This window comes from Macaca fascicularis, chromosome 11, assembly GCF_037993035.2.
Source record: "Macaca fascicularis isolate 582-1 chromosome 11, T2T-MFA8v1.1".
In the NCBI taxonomy this organism is placed as follows: domain Eukaryota; kingdom Metazoa; phylum Chordata; class Mammalia; order Primates; family Cercopithecidae; genus Macaca; species Macaca fascicularis.
In genome coordinates, this window is record NC_088385.1 from 67355501 (window position 1) to 67373765 (window position 18265).

Here is an 18265-nt window from a genome sequence, read left to right on the forward strand (position 1 = left end):
TACTTAAAATGGCTCTATGCCTGTGAATTTTACAACTTGGAAGAGATGCAAAAGACACATGGATGGAACAGCTGCCTTTTCTCACTTAAGAAAAAAATGTATATAAACCTAATCAAACATAGCTACTAAATGAGTTGAATGTATCAATAAGACTTTTTAGCTCAAAATTATACGGAATTACAAAACAAATTCTGTCAAAGGTCTAAGAAACAAATATCAATTCCTCACAAAACTTTTTCAGAATACAGAAGTGGATGTAACACTTCTCAACTCATATTTGAAAGCCAATATTACCATTATTCTAAAATCAAGAAAGACATTATGAAAAGGAAACTACTAACCAATGATCTTCTTGAAAATTCTTGTAAAATGAATAATATATCATGTCCAAGTAGGACTTTTTTAAGAAAATTCAATATGTAAAATATATATTATGACCAAGTAGGATTTTTTCAGAAAATTCAAAGTTGGATCAACATTCAAAACTCTATCATTGTAATTCAGCATATTAACAGCCAACAAAAACCATATTTTAATAGATATAAAATAAAAAGTAACAAAATATGGCATTCATTTATGCTAAATAATTTCAGAAAATTAAAAATAAAACTTCGATCAGAGAGAGAATCTACCAGAAAAACCTATTTCAAACAACTATTAATTTTACCTAAAAATCAGAAACGAATCTAAATTTTATTATTTTACTAGGTCTATCCAACATTTTACTGAGATTCTAGCAAGTTCAATAAGACCAGAAAAAGAAATAGAATGCAAAGAGATTGAAAATTTAAAAAGAAGAAAACATATATTTTAAAATAATATATGTATTTTTGAATTGAATATACACTTTATCAGTTAATCACAACAGCCAATATTTAGACAGTGTAAGTCAGTGTTTTTCAAACTTTGAATGACCTTTAAAATACTCTGGAAGTTTCTTTTAAAATTGTATATTCCTACATCAGAATTTCTGAAGATGAGGCTTAAGAATCCATATTTTTGTCAGTGAAACTTTTTACAGCTATCTTTCCACTTTCTTATAGGTGTCGTCTGAATTTCACTATGTCTTAGAACAGCTAACCTTTACTTATATTTATCACAATCAAATTACCATACCAATGTTGTTTTGATCAACTTTTCACCCTGAAATCTAAGCAAACAAACAAAACCAAAACTGAAAAACAGAAGAAGCCTCAAAGTTACAATCCATTGAAGAATCCTTAACCTTTAATGAGTCACATAGACCAGTGAGGAACAGGTACCACTTTCTGAACAAAACTATACAGTAAACACAACCTATTGAAATTGAGTCCTCGTCATAGGGTGGGGCTGTGTTGGTCCAAAGTCTGCCTTATTCAGGTGAATCTTTCTAGATACGACTCTTCACAGGTTGCTCTGGATGAGCAACAGTGGTCAAACTATGACTCAAGGGGTGTCACAAGTTATGTTTTTGCTTGATTTCTAACATTTATTTAGTAATTCTTAAATATATGTGGTGAAGAAAGAGAATTTCCAGATAGCAATAGATTTAAATTGGTGTCCGTTTTTCATTAGAAGTTTTTCACTGATTCTCAATAGCTTTTTCATGGATTTCTTTTTCTTTCTCCTAGTCATCTTCCTCTTCCTCCCTCTCCTCTTCCTCCTTATATATTTTTCCCAAATATTGGTGCATATAAACACGTAGGTTTGAACTTTTTCTCTTTTTTTTAACATTTCAAGATATTATTTATTTATTTTTTTTATACTTTATGTTTAGGGTACATGTGCACAACATGCAGGTTTGTTACATATGTATACATGTGACATGTTGGTGTGCTGTACCCTTTAACTCGTCATTTACATTAGGTATATCTCCTAATGCTATCCCTCCCCCTACCCCGACCCCACAACAGGCCCTGGTATGTGATGTTCCCCCTCCTGTGTCCAAGTGTTCGCATTGTTCAATTCCCACCTATGAGTGAGAACATACGGTGTTTGGTTTTCTGTTCTTGCGATAGTTGCTAAGAATGATGGTTTCCAGCTGCATCCATGTCCCTACAAAGGACATGAACTCATCCTTTTTTTTATGGCTTCATAGTATTCCATGGTGTATGCGCGCCACATTTTCTTAATCCAGTCTGTCATTGATGGACATTTGGGTTGATTCCAGGTCTTCGCTATTGTGAATAGTGCTGCAATAAACATCTATGTGCATGTGTCTTTATAGTAGCATGATTTATAATCCTTTGGGTATATACCCAGTAATGGGATGGCTGGGTCATATAGTATTTCTAGTCCTAGATCCTTTAGGATTTGCCACACTGTCTTCTACGATGGTTGAACTAGTTTACAGTCCCACCAACAGTGTAAAAGAGTTCCTATTTCTATCCAGAACCTACAAAGAACTCAAACAAATTTCCAAGAAAAAAACAACCCCATCAAAAAGTGGGCAAAGGATATGAGTAGACACTTCTCAAAAGAAGACTTTTATGCAGCCAACAGCCACATGAAAAAATGCTCATCATCACTGGCCATCAGAGAAATGCAAATCAAAACCACAATGAGATACCATCTCATACCAGTTAGAATGGCGATCGTTAAAAAGTCAGGAAACAGGCCAGGGGCGGTGGCTCAAGCCTGTAATCCCAGCACTTTGAGAGGCCGAGACGGGCGACTCACGAGGTCAGGAAATCGAGACCATCCTGGCTAGTGCAGTGAAACCCCGTCTCTACTAAAAAAATACAAAAAAAAACTAGCCAGGTGTGGTGGCAGGCGCCTGTAGCCCCAGCTACTCGGGAGGCTGAGGCAGGAGAATGGTGTAAACCCGGGTGGCAGAGCTTGCAGTGAGCTGAGATACGGCCACTGCACTCCAGCCTGGGAGACAGAGCCAGACTCCATCTCAAAAAAAAAAAAAAAAAAAAAAAAAAAATTCAGGAAACAACGTGTGCTGTGTGCTGGAGAGGATGTAAAATAATATTTTTTAAAGTTACTGGAAGTAGTAAGTATATAAAGTCACAAAATGCAAGGCCAATTACAAAACTCTGTCAGATTTCTATAGACTACTAATGAGTAATTGGTAATTAAAATTATGAAGTAAAAACTAGTGTATGCAGTAGTATCCAAAACAATAATTATTTGTGTTGAAATCTAACAAAATGCAAGTTCTACACTCTAAAAAATGCAAAACAGAGGTTAAAGGAATCCAAGAAGATCTAACTAAATGGAGAGTCACACTATGTTTTTCTATTGTTAAAACATTAATTCTGGTACAAAAATTCAGTTAGGTAAAAAGCATAAAATCTAGTATTCAGTAGCCCAATAGGGTGACTTAGTTAATAACTTGCTGTTATTTCAAAATTAATAAAAGTAAAGTTGAAATGTTCTTAATATAAAGAAATGATAAATGCTTGAATGTGATATATATCCCAATCACTCTGATTTGATAATTATACATTAAATGCTTGTATCAAAATATCATACATACCCCATAAATATGTATAACCATTATGTATCAATAATTATTAAAAATAAAATTAAATAAATATAAAACCATCAATTCACCTCATCTGACCTATTGATTCGATGCAATTCCAATCTATGTCTCAATACTTTTTTTGTATAATTGACAAACTGATTCTAAATTTTATAGAAACTCAAAAAAATTTAACAGGGATAGACTGTTGATAATGGGGAAAAAAAAGGGAAAACCTCCATTATCTGAAATAAAGACCTGCTGTAAAGCAATAGTGATCAGAAGAGTGTGAATTTGGGGAAAAGATGAAAATATAGCCAAATGAAATACAATAGAGGGTTAGGAATAATCTAACACGTATAGAGATAAATGATTTTAGATAAAGACACAAAATCAATTTAATAGACTAAAAATTAGGCATTCATACTCAGATAAAACATGCAGTATAATAACTCTCAATATCTTGTACTACACATAAAAACTAATTCAGAATGTATTCTAGATAATTTCTTAGGTCTTAGCATAAACGTCACTTACTTAGAGATAAGTTCTTCTACACCTAGATTTTAATGTAGGTATCCCTACTGTATTTTGTTGTGTTTATTTTAATACATTCTCTATCTAACTAGCTTTTATGTATGTTTCTTTATATGTATGTTTATGTGTTTTCTTTTTCTGTATGTTTCTTTAATACCTACTTTCTTCATTATAATTAAAGTTATAATTAGGACTCTCTTCATCTTTGGCCCTCAGGCGTTTTTATGAAACAGTTTCTTAATAGTGGCTTCTTTCCAAATAAGCCTCAGCAACCAGTCCCTGAACTTGAACAGAGATGGTGTGCTGTTCTGACCTCCAAGCCCTGTGTCTCCCCAAGGGCCCAAGCTCTCAAGCAAAAAATAAAGAGATAAATATATGATATATTCCACAATAACTGAGGTATAACTCTCATATACATAAGAAAATCTTTTCTATTTCTAGTAAGAAAAAATACAGTAACATATAAATAAGGTTAAAGGATATACAAGCGTAAGGATAAGACACACATTATACCAGCACACATGACTGCCTATTTAATTCCACTTACCTCTTTTGTTTGTTTTCCTCTACCACATATACGTATTTGTATAATAGCTTTAGAGGTATACATCACACAGCATGAAAGAATACAATTCAATGATTATTCAGTTATGTAACAATCAGAAAACAAATTTCGGAACATTTTTGTAACCCTACAAGGAAACCTATAGTCATTTATCTTTCTCTCCTATCGCTGTAACCACAGCTTTAGGTTACCACCAAGCTACTTTTCGTCTCTATGTATTAGCTTATTCTAAACACTTTATATAAATATATATACTATGTGGTCCCCTGAAACTGTCCTTTTTACATAAGATAGTATTTTAAAGATTCATCCACATAGTAGCATGAATCAGGACTTAACTGGCTTTTATTGCTACATAATATTGCACCGTATGGGTATATCTCCTTTATAGATGGATCCCATTTTTTTTTTTTTTTCTGTTTTTCAGTTGATGGACTTTTGGGTTGTTTCCCCTTTGTGGCCATTATGAATATACTGCTATGAACATTTACATACAGTTTTTTGTGTGAACATATGCTTTCATTTCTCTTGATTATAGGAGTTGAATTGCTGGGTCATATGGTAACTATATGTTTATCATTTTGAGGGCCAATACAGCTGCACCATTTCACATTCACATCAGTAGTGTTTGAAAAGGATCAAGTTGTAAATATACTTACCAACAGTTGTTAACGTCTGCCTTTTTTATTGTCATCCAAATGAGTGTAAGGTGGTATGTCATTGTGGTTTTGATTTGCTTTTCTCTGATGTCTAAAGATGATAGCAGTTTTTATGCGATTAGAAGATGTTTTCCATCTTTATTTGGAGACATGTAAATTCACCTCCTTGTTCATTTTTAATTGTATTTATTTAATTGAGTTGTAATATTTCTTTATAGTCTAGATACAAAGTCTCTATCAGATATATGATTTTTCACTTTTTATTTGTTTGAAACAGGGTTTTACTCTGTCTCCCAGGCTGGAGTGCAGGGGTGCATTTATAGCTCACTGTAGCCCTGACCTTGTGGCCTCATGCAATCCTCCTGCCTTGGCCTCCCAAATTACTAGAATTACAGGTGTGAGCCACCACACCTGATCCACTTTCTTGACGATGTCTTTTGAAAGACATTTTTAAAAGAATATTGAAGATGTTCATTTTTGTAGCTTGTACTTTTGGTATCATACCTAAGGATAAATTAATCCATTGTCTCATAGAAATATGTCTATGTTTTCTTCCACAAATTTTAGTTTTAAATCTTACTTTTAATTTTAGGATACAATAATTTTGTATACCATGTGAGGTAGTGTCAAAAACTTTTTGCATGGGATATCCAGTGGTTAATCACTATATGTACTGTTTTTCTTCTGTGTGCATTTCTTGTTTTAAATATGTTTACCTAATATATATAAATGTATTAGTAAAAACATACTTGAAAGATTCTTTCCCCTGAATTATAGCTTTCCCTGTTATCAGCTCAAGAAATGGTGTAAACTTCCTTGAATAAATGTTTATATCTCCTGAATAGAGTCACCTGAAGACATGGTATAAAGCTAACGAAGAATTGTTTAGACAATTCTGTGGAAATATTGTTTCTATTTCTAAACTCCTTCAATATCAGGAAACATCACAATCACATTTTACAAAAGTACATTTCTCAGAACAATGCTGCAGGTGACATAGGGTTTACTTAATATTGGCTATTAATATCAATTAACTTATATATTTTCTTTTGCTTATAGTACCAAGTTCATTGTTGGTTACTCCATAGCAACTGTGTGAGTTGCAAAATCCAGAGAGGTCTGCAGGTCAGCATCCATCTCTATGAGAGGACCCCAGTACCAAAATGTCTTTTTTTTTTTTTTTTTTTTTTTTTGTATTTTTAGTGGAGATGGAGTTTCAACCCATGTTGCCTAGGCTGGTGTTGAAGTTCTAGGCTCAAGGAATCCATTCACTTCAGCCTCCCAAAATGCTAGGATTGCAGGCATGAGCCACTGCATCCAGCCAACAATGTCTTCTATAAGATAGAAAACTACATTATCAACTGATTACCTTACCAGCTTAAGGAAGAAGATAGTCAGCATCAGGTTGCCACTTTCCATCTAACGTCTAAGATATTCATGACCAGGTTTAAAAGTGTACAAAGAAGATCATTATTGGAACAATATATTATTCTCTTATATGACTTATTTCCAAAAATATTTATAAGTCCCTATAATATTTAACTCTACAATAAATTTTAAATATAATATACCTTGCATTTCAGATGGTATAATAACATATTTGTGCAGCCTCCCCAAGTCTGGATCCTTAGATGTTTATGTAGGGTAGAGTCCTTGCACTGGTCTATACTTTCAGTGAGATAGTTGGTTATGTAGGCCATTGAGATGTCAGGTTAGTTACTGCAGCATATCTTAGCCTCTTAGAAAAATAGGAGCATTTCAAGGACAAATTGTCTTTCATCTACTCTTAAAAGGGTACGAAAAGAAAGGTTATTGTTGCAAGCAATCCTCCTCATAGGAAAATCAAGGTTTTACAGTACACAAAGAGTTTCTGCCAAGCATTTCTGCTTGTAGTGTCTGAACAACTTTCTCTAGCTTCCTTTTGCAGAGAACTTTCTTTTTTTCTCTGTCTAAAATACATCTTTATTTGGGAAAGCTACTTATTTCTGAAAACTTTTAATAGTGCCATCTGTCTTCCTTTTCCATTGAAAAAATTAAATCTATATTCAATTATACAAGATATTTTTCATTGTTTAATCATGTCATTACCTATTTCCCATTACCAATATACTTCAAAATGAATATGGATCTTCTTATCTTATAGGTCTGTAGCCATCTCATCATCCTCAAATGAATTTCAGAAAGCTCATGGTTATTCTTTTTTCTTCATTCATAAACTGATACTTTTAGAAATCACATCTTATTAAAGAACGTAATTCGGTTTAACTTTTCACTATTCAAAATTTTCATACTCTTTTTCTGTCTGCTATTGACTTTTTCATGTCCTGATGCAATTTCTAAAAAGTTCAGAATTTAGTTTTTTTTTCTCCCTACTATTTCTATGTCATAAACTTATAATTATACTGCAAGAACCTAAGGTATCTTTTAGAGTCATATTATCCAATTCATAATACCATGTTACTTCTTCTTATAGGAATCTTCATATATAGAATATATAATTGTGTAATTTATTCATCTCTCTATATATCCATACATATTTTTACTGTAATTGTGAAAACACATCTATATTTTATATATAACTTTGTGTATAGATAGATAGATAGAAATACATGGGATACATATGATAAATATTTCGCTATTTTTTTCTCTACCTTCTGCCCTAAGACTGGACACAGACCTGAACTGATCACAAATTATTCATTAAAGTTGGTGCTTTCAATTTTTATTTTTAAAAGATACTAGAAGAGTTTGTCGTTAATTTGGAGTATCACTGCTGTCTCTCCCATACATCTCAACATTGTATTTAAGTGAGATTTTATTGTCTCATTTGCCATTTAGCAGAATGAAGTATTTATCTAAGGTAGCATGTGAAATGTTTCAGAATTTCCTGTATTAACCTCTTTGAATCCGGACATGCCTATGAATCGTATGACTGCTACAGTGACTTTCCAAAAATAGAAATCATAGTACACCTTTATTTTGCTCAAAATATTTTAGAAGCTTTAAATTATTCTTGAACTAAAATCCCAAATTCTAATAATTGCTTTAGAAGGCCTTACATGATCTGATCCCTGCCAAGTTTTCTAATTTTCAGCCATGGCATATTCAGCCTATAATATTCCAGATGAACTAGATGGGGCTTCTTGACCTTTGTCAATCATGTCAATCTGATTCACGCTTTAGAATTTTACTATTACTGTTTTCTTTCCATGAAATTCTTCCCAAGTGCCCCAAGTCCTAACTGGTTCATTTCTTTACAATATTTATATCTCAGCTCATTTGAGAAACATACCTAGTGTGTACTTCAGAGAAAAGTCTTCTTTACCATTATGTTAGTCTGCTCAGGATGCTATAACAGAATACTACAAGCTGGGTGGCTTACATGAGAGAAATTCATTTCTCACAGTTTTAGAGTCTGGGAAGTCAAAGTTCAAGATCATGGCAAATTTGGTTTGCGGTGAGAGTTCTCTTTCTGGCATTTAGACAGCTGCCTTCTTACTGCGTCATCCTATAGCTAGTATGTGTGTGCTGAGAGAAAGAGAGAGCAAGCTGTCTTGTGTCTCTTCTGTAAAAACACTAATCTTTGCAGATCAGGGATTCATCTTTATGATGTTGTTTAACTGTAATTACTTCCTTAGAGGCCCCATCTCCAAATACAGCAACACTGGAGGTATCAATATTTGAATTTTTGGGGACACAAATATTTGATCCATAACATAACTAAAATAGTACACATCCTCATCTAAACTGTGTACCCTTCCCTTTGCGATATGTACTCTTACTGAATTCAAAACTATTTAAAATAGTACTAAATATTTTACTTGCTTATGAAACCTCAATTAGGTTAGGCATGTTTCATTTTTAAAAATTTATTTTCTTAGGATCTAGCAATTGACCTGTGCTTATTACTTTAGAATAAATGAATGTTTCAAGGAGAAATGAATCCATTTCTGAATAATTATGGAGAAAATCAATAGAACCTAAAAAATATTGAGACAATCGAATATGATGGTTTTCTTTTTTTTTTTTTTTTGAACTTGGACACTTCTCCTTAAGTCTTGAGACTTATTTTCTTTTTTTTATTTTTATTTTTTTTTTATTATTATTATACTTTAAGTTCTAGGGTACATGTGCATAACGTGCAGATTTGTTACATATGTATACTTGTGCCATGTTAGTGTGCTGCACCCATCAACTCGTCATTTACATCAGGTATAACTCCCAATGTAATCCCTCCCCCCTCCCCCCTCCCCATGATAGGCCCCGGTGTGTGATGTTCCCCTTCCCGAGTCCAAGTGATTTCATTGTTCAGTTCCCACCTATGAGTGAGAACATGTGGTGTTTGGTTTTCTGTTCTTGTGATAGTTTGCTAAGAATGATGGTTTCCAGCTGCATCCATGTCCCTACAAAGGACACAAACTCATCCTTTTTGATGGCTGCATAGTATTCCATGGTGTATATGTGCCACATTTTCTTAATCCAGTCTGTCACTGATGGACATTTGGGTTGATTCCAAGTCTTTGCTATTGTGAATAGTGCCGCAATAAACATACATGTGCATGTGTCTTTATAGCAGCATGATTTATAATGCTTTGGGTATATACCCAGTAATGGGATGGCTGGGTCATGTGGTACATCTAGTTCTAGATCCTTGAGGAATCGCCATACTGTTTTCCATAATGGTTGAACTAGTTTACAGTCCCACCAACAGTGTAAAAGTGTTCCTATTTCTCCACATCCTCTCCAGCACCTGTTGTTTCCTGACTTTTTAATGATGGCCATTCTAACTGGTGTGAGATGGTATCTCATTGTGGTTTTGATTTGCATTTCTCTGATGGCCAGTGATGATGAGCATTTTTTCATGTGTCTGTTGGCTGTATGAATGTCTTCTTTTGAGAAATGTCTGTTCATATCCTTTGCCCACTTTTTGATGGGGCTGTTTGCTTTTTCTTGTAAATTTGTTTGAGTTCTTTGTAGGTTCTGGATATTAGCCCTTTGTCAGATGAGTAGATTGCAAAAATTTTCTCCCATTCTGTAGGTTGCCTGTTCACTCTGATGGTAGTTTCTTTTGCTGTGCAGAAGCTCTTTAGTTTAATGAGATCCCATTTGTCAATTTTGGCTTTTGCTGCCATTGCTTTTGGTGTTTTAGACATGAAGTCTTTGCCCATGCCTATGTCCTGAATGGTACTACCTAGGTTTTCCTCTAGGGTTTTTATGGTATTAGGTCTAACATTTAAGTCTCTAATCCATCTTGAATTAATTTTCGTATAAGGAGTAAGGAAAGGATCCAATTTCAGCTTTCTACTTATGGCTAGCCAATTTTCCCAGCATCATTTATTAAATAGGGAATCCTTTCCCCATTTCTTGTTTCTCTCAGGTTTGTCAAAGATCAGATGGCTGTAGATGTGTGGTATTATTTCTGAGGACTCTGTTCTGTTCCATTGGTCTATATCTCTGTTTTGGTACCAGTACCATGCTGTTTTGGTTACTGTAGCCTTGTAGTATAGTTTGAAGTCAGGTAGCGTGATGCCTCCAGCTTTGTTCTTTTGACTTAGGATTGTCTTGGAGATGCGGGCTCTTTTTTGGTTCCATATGAACTTTAAAGCAGTTTATTCCAATTCTGTGAAGAAACTCATTGGTAGCTTGATGGGGATGGCATTGAATCTATAAATAACCTTGGGCAGTATGGCCATTTTCACGATATTGATTCTTCCTATCCATGAGCATGGTATGTTCTTCCATTTGTTTGTGTTGGGTATTCAGTTAGGAAAAGAAGAAGTCCAATTTTCCCTCTTTGCAGATGACATGATTGTATATTTAGAAAATCCCATTGTCTCAGCCCAAAATCTCCTTAAGCTGGTAAGCAACTTCAGCAAAGTCTCAGGATACAAAATTAATGTGCAAAAATCACAAGCATTCGTATACACCAGTAACAGACAAACAGAGAGCCAAATCATGAATGAACTTCCTTTCACAATTGCTTCAAAGAGAATAAAATACCTAGGAATCTAACTTACAAGGGATGTAAAGGACCTCTTCAAGGGAACTACAAACCAATGCTCAGTGAAATAAAAGAGACTTATTTTCTAATCAAATATTTGATTAATAATATTTAAATATGGCCAGGCATGGTAGCTCGTGCCTACAATCCCAAAGCTTTGAGATACTAAGGTAGGTGAATCACTTGAGTTGAGGAGTTTGAACTGGCCTGGGTAATGTACTGAGACCTCATCTCTTCAAACCTTTTAAAATTAACCAGCTATAGTGGCACACACCTGTATCCCCAGATACTTGGAAAGCTAAGGCAGGAGGATCACTGGAACTTGGAGGTCAACACCGAAGTGAGCCATGATTGAACCACTGCACTCCAGCATGGCTGATAAAGTGATACCCTGTTTCAAAAAAAGTTAAAATAACATCTAAATATCTGTTAGATTTCCAAAATGACATGTAAGGTTGAACATGTAGCTATACAGTTTATATTAAACTGTATATTAACTGTAGTCATACAGTTATACAGTTATATCAAACAAAAACATTTTTGTGTTTAAATAGTTGATTTTGAAAAAAATAATGGATATTTGAAAAAAAAATGGATATTTTATTCATTCTTAACCTACATATGAGTTCTCATAAGAATGAGTGAGTCATGGAAGTGTTCCATCCACGACTCAGTCCTGAAACCACATCCCAAATACTTTGTGCTACTTACATTTCTATTAAGAAGCTTGTCCCAATCTTAAGCTATGTTTCTACATAATTATATTCAGGGAGTCAACAATATATATATGTTTGGTGATTATAGGATGTAAGCCCATCCTTATATAATTATAGAGAGTACTTATAATGCAAATATCCTTTGATGAGAGGTAACAGTGAAATTACTCAAAAAGAGAAACAGCTTGCAAAGCAACTTTTTGGAAGTATACAAAAACCAGAATCATAGTATTTTAAAAGAGTACACATTTATTGAAACAGTTTCGTTTGTTTAGTCATAGCACTAGTGTCACATTTGTTTTCATTGATATGCATTACCCATATGTCCAGAGAATGATGAATTTTCTTCACTATTCTTTTCACTTAGCATAAAACAAATAAACCAATACAAAATATACATATGAGAATCTGTTTTTTCTTCCAAGGTCCTAAAATTCACTTACTAGGAGGAGAAATTGGTTGGAACAAGTCATTAAGATAGCGTAATTGCTTCTGATATGATTATGGATCTTTTAAAACTTGTGACAGTTGCATCACTTAGTTCATTGATTGCAGGGAGCAGCTTCTAGTACTTAAACAAAGCTACATTTTCAGTGGATATTGGAAATGATGTCAGGGAAAGCTACTCCTGTAGGCATCATGTCTAACCTTCAATACCTCATTATTGACCAGATTCTGGCTCATTCACTCAAATTATTTAATTGAACAATTCAAGTTGAGGCATAAAGTAGACAAATTAATTTAGCGATCATCAATAGGCTGACATTCCCAGTGAAACTTCAGAAACTTTCTGTAGGTTTTGCAGTAGTGTTTAGTTAACTCATTTAAAAAACTCATTATTTGAGTAAATATTACCTTACTTTGCTTTAAATTCTACTTTGAAACACCATTTTTTTATGTTAGTTTAAATTTTCTTTCCTTTAGTGTTGAAGAGTTTCACTTGTGTTCATATCTTGAACAATTAATATTTTGACATTTCTTTTGACTTTAACATTTAGTAGTGTGGATTCAGCTTTACCTTAACCAACATTATTTAAAAAGCATTTAAATTGATTTTGATATCAAAATTTCAGGGAATGGAAAGGACATTAGAATGAACTGCAAAATACCCTCCATGTAGGAAATCTGGGGTAAGGAAATAAAATTATTTGTTCCTCCTCTAATTAAAGACAAGTAAGGTGCTCACCACTTTTCCAATTATAAAAGGTATAATCATCTCCACTGAAATAGTAGATTTGTGATCTAATCCACACTGAAAATAAAGTACATGTGTTTATATTCTCAGTGCTGATGTCACCATTATTTCCAAAAAATTCTGTTTTTCTTCACAAATTATTGAGCTTGCTCCAATGAATTAAGAATCCAAAGTATTTTTTTTCTTATTGAGAAAAAATTATTAGGAAAAGCATTAAAGGAAAATAATTGATTATGGTCTTCTCATATTTCAGTTTTAATTTTTCTTTTAACTTTTAGAATCATAATTGTCATATTATGTCACTTAGGCCTTTATGCTGTATAATTTCTAAGAATATAATGTGCAAATAAAATGTCATATAAAATTTGCATATACCATATTTAAGAGAGTTCCTTGAGATTTTAGTGGAACAATTTAAGACAGATTAATTATATAAGTTCAAAGTTATGAAATAAAAATGATTTTATGTATTTAAAATATTTTAATGCAAGTGAGAATCCTAACAAACCTGAAAACAAAAATAGCAAAGTTTTGAGGTTCTTTGACTAAGTGAATTGTAAACGGTATAAACTCTTAATATAAAAGTACATACTGCATGTCTAATTTTATATAATGCCCTAGTAAATGCAGAAGAATACATAGTGATGGAAAGTGAGTATGTGGTTTCTTAAAGAGTTGAAGGGAGGAAATAAGAAGTGGGAAGCAGAGATTACATAGGGGCAGGAAGGAACTTGGCAGGGTAAACTGCATGTTCACAACGTTGATTGTAGCGATGGTTCTGCCGGTGTTTGGCATTGTATATATTTATCTTTTTCTATTATTTTTTACCTCTTACCACCCATTCTAAACTCTTATATTACTTAAACCATGGATCAGGAAACCACAGTCATGGGATCGCTATGAGTTAAATTATGTCCCTCATAAAAATACGCTGATGTCCTAACCCCTAGTACCTGTGACCGTGACCTTATTTGGAAATAGAGTGTCAGGGTGCAAAGACAAGATAAGTTTATACTGGATATGGGTGGGTCCTAATCCAATATCAGTGGTTGTCTTTATAAAAAGAGAAGAAGCGATGAAGAGACAAACACAGGGAGAATACTGTATCACAAAGAAGGAAGAGATTAGAGTGATAGTATCTACAAGCAAAGCAATGTCAAAGATGGCTGGCAACCACCAGAAGCTAAGAGGGAAGCATTGAAAAGAATGTCCTCCAGAGAGCCCAGAAGGAACTAACCCTGCAGGTACCTTGATTTTAGAACTCTAGGCTTCAGAACGGAGAAAGCATAAAATCCTGTTATTTCAAGCCACTAAATTTGTGGTCATTTATCGTGGTAGACCTAGGAAACTAACCCTAGGGCCATATCAAGCCCAACTGTTTTTATTAAGAAAGTTTTAAATTGCAATACAGCCACATTCATTCACTTATAAATTGTCTGTGGCTGCTTTCATGACAGGGTTGAATCATTGCTACGGAGATCATATCGTTTGCAAAGCTTAAAATTTTTACTGTGTGACCCTTTGGGGAGAATTTTCACTGTCCTCTGATTTGAAGTGCATAGAGTATTGCTCTATGTGGTCAAACTTGGGCAGATACGTCAGTGAGTGCTGTTTATAATATATACTATACCTATATGAATATATGTTGTATGTATATACTATATGTAGTATATATGCACAGACATACATAGGCATATGTAAATATATGTATATATGTGTGTATATGTACATATCTAGATATGTAAAATTTCAAATTCTTGGCATAGGCAATATCTTAGGGGGAAAAGGTATGTTTGAAGTATCTTCCTATATAGTGAATACTGTTTTATAATACTCTATTGAAGTTTGGATACTTATCAACCTGCAGTTAAAAAATTCGTATTGTTTCTGTAGAGATTCTGATATAAACAAGTCGTATTTTTAGTATGACCTTGACCCGCAAACATTCAAATCAGAGTGCTTTTTTATAAGGATAGTTTGTAATACAATGTTTTGATTACTAAATAAAAAGGACCAGTTACTTTTATGGTATCTCTTTACACATAGTCAAAAAAAGAGCTGAAACCCTAGAGTTATTTTTAAATCATGTTTTGAGTCAGTAAAATTTGAATTAAACTTGTAAAATTATGAATCTCAGCAGCTTCTGCTCTAGTAACTACAGATAATTAGAGAAAATATTTTAGCATGAAATTTGAAGCTTCAGTCAGAATTTCCTAACTCTATAAAATATTAAAGTAAAGGAACTACGTTATGTAATACTAAAGTTCATCTTTATATAATTGAGTTGGTCTTCACACTAATGAGCCATAGGAACCTCTATTAAAAATGCACAAATTTTAGAATTTATGGAAGTCTCTATCAACATACATAATTTTATGTCTTCTGCATATTTATCCTGGGCCTAGGCCAGAAACATATACACTTGTTCACTCAGTGTGAGTGTGACATCTTCTGATTCTCCTTGAAGTTTAAGGAAAATAACAAGTGCACTATATTATCTGCTGCATTCTATATAATTGAGTCTGTTTTTATATATCCTAGCTAGGGTAATACATCTAGCAAAGCAAATGCAACTGGGATTAATATTTGGTTAAATATATAGCAGCCCATCATTATTTGCCATATTCTATTCATTATTTGTCCAGGAAAGACTGATGAATAAAATGAGAATAACATGGAACCAACATTCTTCTATTCTTTAACTCTGAAAGTGGTACTAATCTCTGCCTTATGCCCATGACCTGATATTATTATAATTAAAATTATTTATATCATGGTAAGAGAATGAGGACTCTCTACAGATCAAAGAACTTATGTGAACATTCTGCTAACTACTAGTATATCCTTTCTAATTATACATTTGCAAGCTAGAGAAATGGCAATTGAGAAGGTCTGTGAACCCAATAGGCACACTGTTAAACAAATATAACATGGAACTTCATTACTTGGCCCTCTTCTACACCTGTTCTAACTGGGAGGACATGACGTCCCCAGCTATTGGTTTTCTTGGTTTAAATATCTACTTAGATAGAGTTAATATACAATAATTCTAGAAGGGTCTGGGCATTTCCCTTTCCCTCATAAATGATTACCCAAGTAAATGACTCTAGGTCCCTTTGGGGAAGGCCTGGGGAAAGCTCTACTATACACATTTACATTGGTGTTGCAATGTCTGCACATGAGGGCAAAACTCCCAGGCAAGGAGGCTCCCTTTTGACTGACGGTAATTGTCAGAAGCAGCGGGGGGTAGTCATGAGTTATCAGCCAACATTTACATCAGGTAAATTAGATCTTGGTCGATCATAAGTGCCATCCACTATGAATACATTTTTACTTATCAACTGTATAAAGGTAAAATAATTTAATAATACACTATTTTGACAAACGATGGAGAAACTGAAACCCCCATACATTATTAATGTTATCTGATATTATGATGCATATTCTTTGGAAGAATAATGTGGCAAAGTCTATTAATATTAATACAACACTGATGCAGAAATTCTTAAGTATATTACAGGTGTGGTCAAACAGTTGCGTATATACACACGCACACATGCACTCATTTTAGTCTTCAAACAAAAAACCGCAAACTATCAAACTATCTAAATGTCATTGAATAGGAGATGGCTAGCGCATTATATCACGTTCCTAAATGACTTTAATTCTAAACATATGCACCCATTGACAAAAAGACATTTCCTTTTCTTTAACAAAACTTTTATTACAGAGCATTTTAAATACATAGAAATATAGAAATGATCTTGTTTACTTTTATATTAATATATTCAAATTTCCCTGGCTTTAACTTTTTTAACTTTTTAAAATTTTTTTACCTGCAAGTTCAGGTCTCTTACAGCCTTAAAAATAATAATAAAACAATCTTAAATCTTAATCAAACCACTCCTTTGAACTACTTCCCAATTTCCTTACTTTTTTTGTAACTTTTGTTTAAGTTCAGGGGTACATGTGCAGATTTTTTATATAAGTAAACAAGAGTTATATAGGTCATAAGAGTTTGTTGTACTGATTATTGCCCAGGTATTAAGCCTAGTATCCATTAGCTATTTTTCCTTATCTTTTCCCTCCTCTCATCTTCTACCCTCTGGTAGGCCGCAGTGTCTGTTGTTCTCCTCTATGTATCTAGATGTTCTCATAAGTTAGCTCTCACTTGTAAGTGAGAACATATGGTATTTGTTTTTCTGTTTCTGTTAGTTTGCCAAGAATAATGGCCTCCAGCTTCATCCATGTTCCTTCAATGGACATGATCTCATTCTTTTTTATGGCTGCACAGTATTCCATGATGTATATTTACCAATTATCTTTATCCAGTCTATTACTGATGGGCCTTTAGGTTGATTTCATGTCATTGCTATTGTGAATAGTGCTTCAATGAACGTATATGTGCAAGTGTCTTTATGAAAGAACAATTTATATTTCTTTGGGTACATACTAAGTAATGAGTTTGAGACCCCAGTTACTTTTCCACCAATCTATAATTTACACTCCCACCAACAGTGTGTAAGTGTTCCCTTTCCTTTGCAACCTCACCAGCGTGTGTTATTTTTTGAGTTTTTAATAGTAGCCATTCTGACTGATGTAAGATGGTATCTCATTGTGGTTGTGATTTGCATTTCTCTAATGATCAGTGATGTTGAGCTTTTTCCATATGCTTGTTTGTTGCATGCATGTTTTCTTTTGAAAAGTATATGCTCATGCCCTGAGAAAAAGGATATCTCTAAAGCTCTACCAAACAAAAAATCAAGATGCGATACATGTAATCTATATAATCCCATTGTTGTTAAAATTGCGATGATTTATGTCATATATCTATCTGTACATATATAAATATCTGTATTACATTTGCTTATGCACACAGTATTAGTATAAGAGTACACAAGAAACAAGTCTGTTGGCATTGGTAGAGGAGATGTTTCTTCATGGGAGGAAATTAAATTCCAGTTAGACACCTATTTATATTATTTACTTATGTAAATTCCTGTGTTTGTTATTTTCTCATATGAGAATATTTTTATATAGCAGATACAAGTATATAAATGCAGTGACCTATAAACTGGTTCTGTTTAAATAAAACAATAGTAAAAAAGAAAACTTCAATGGATCAATGTAAAGAAAATTAC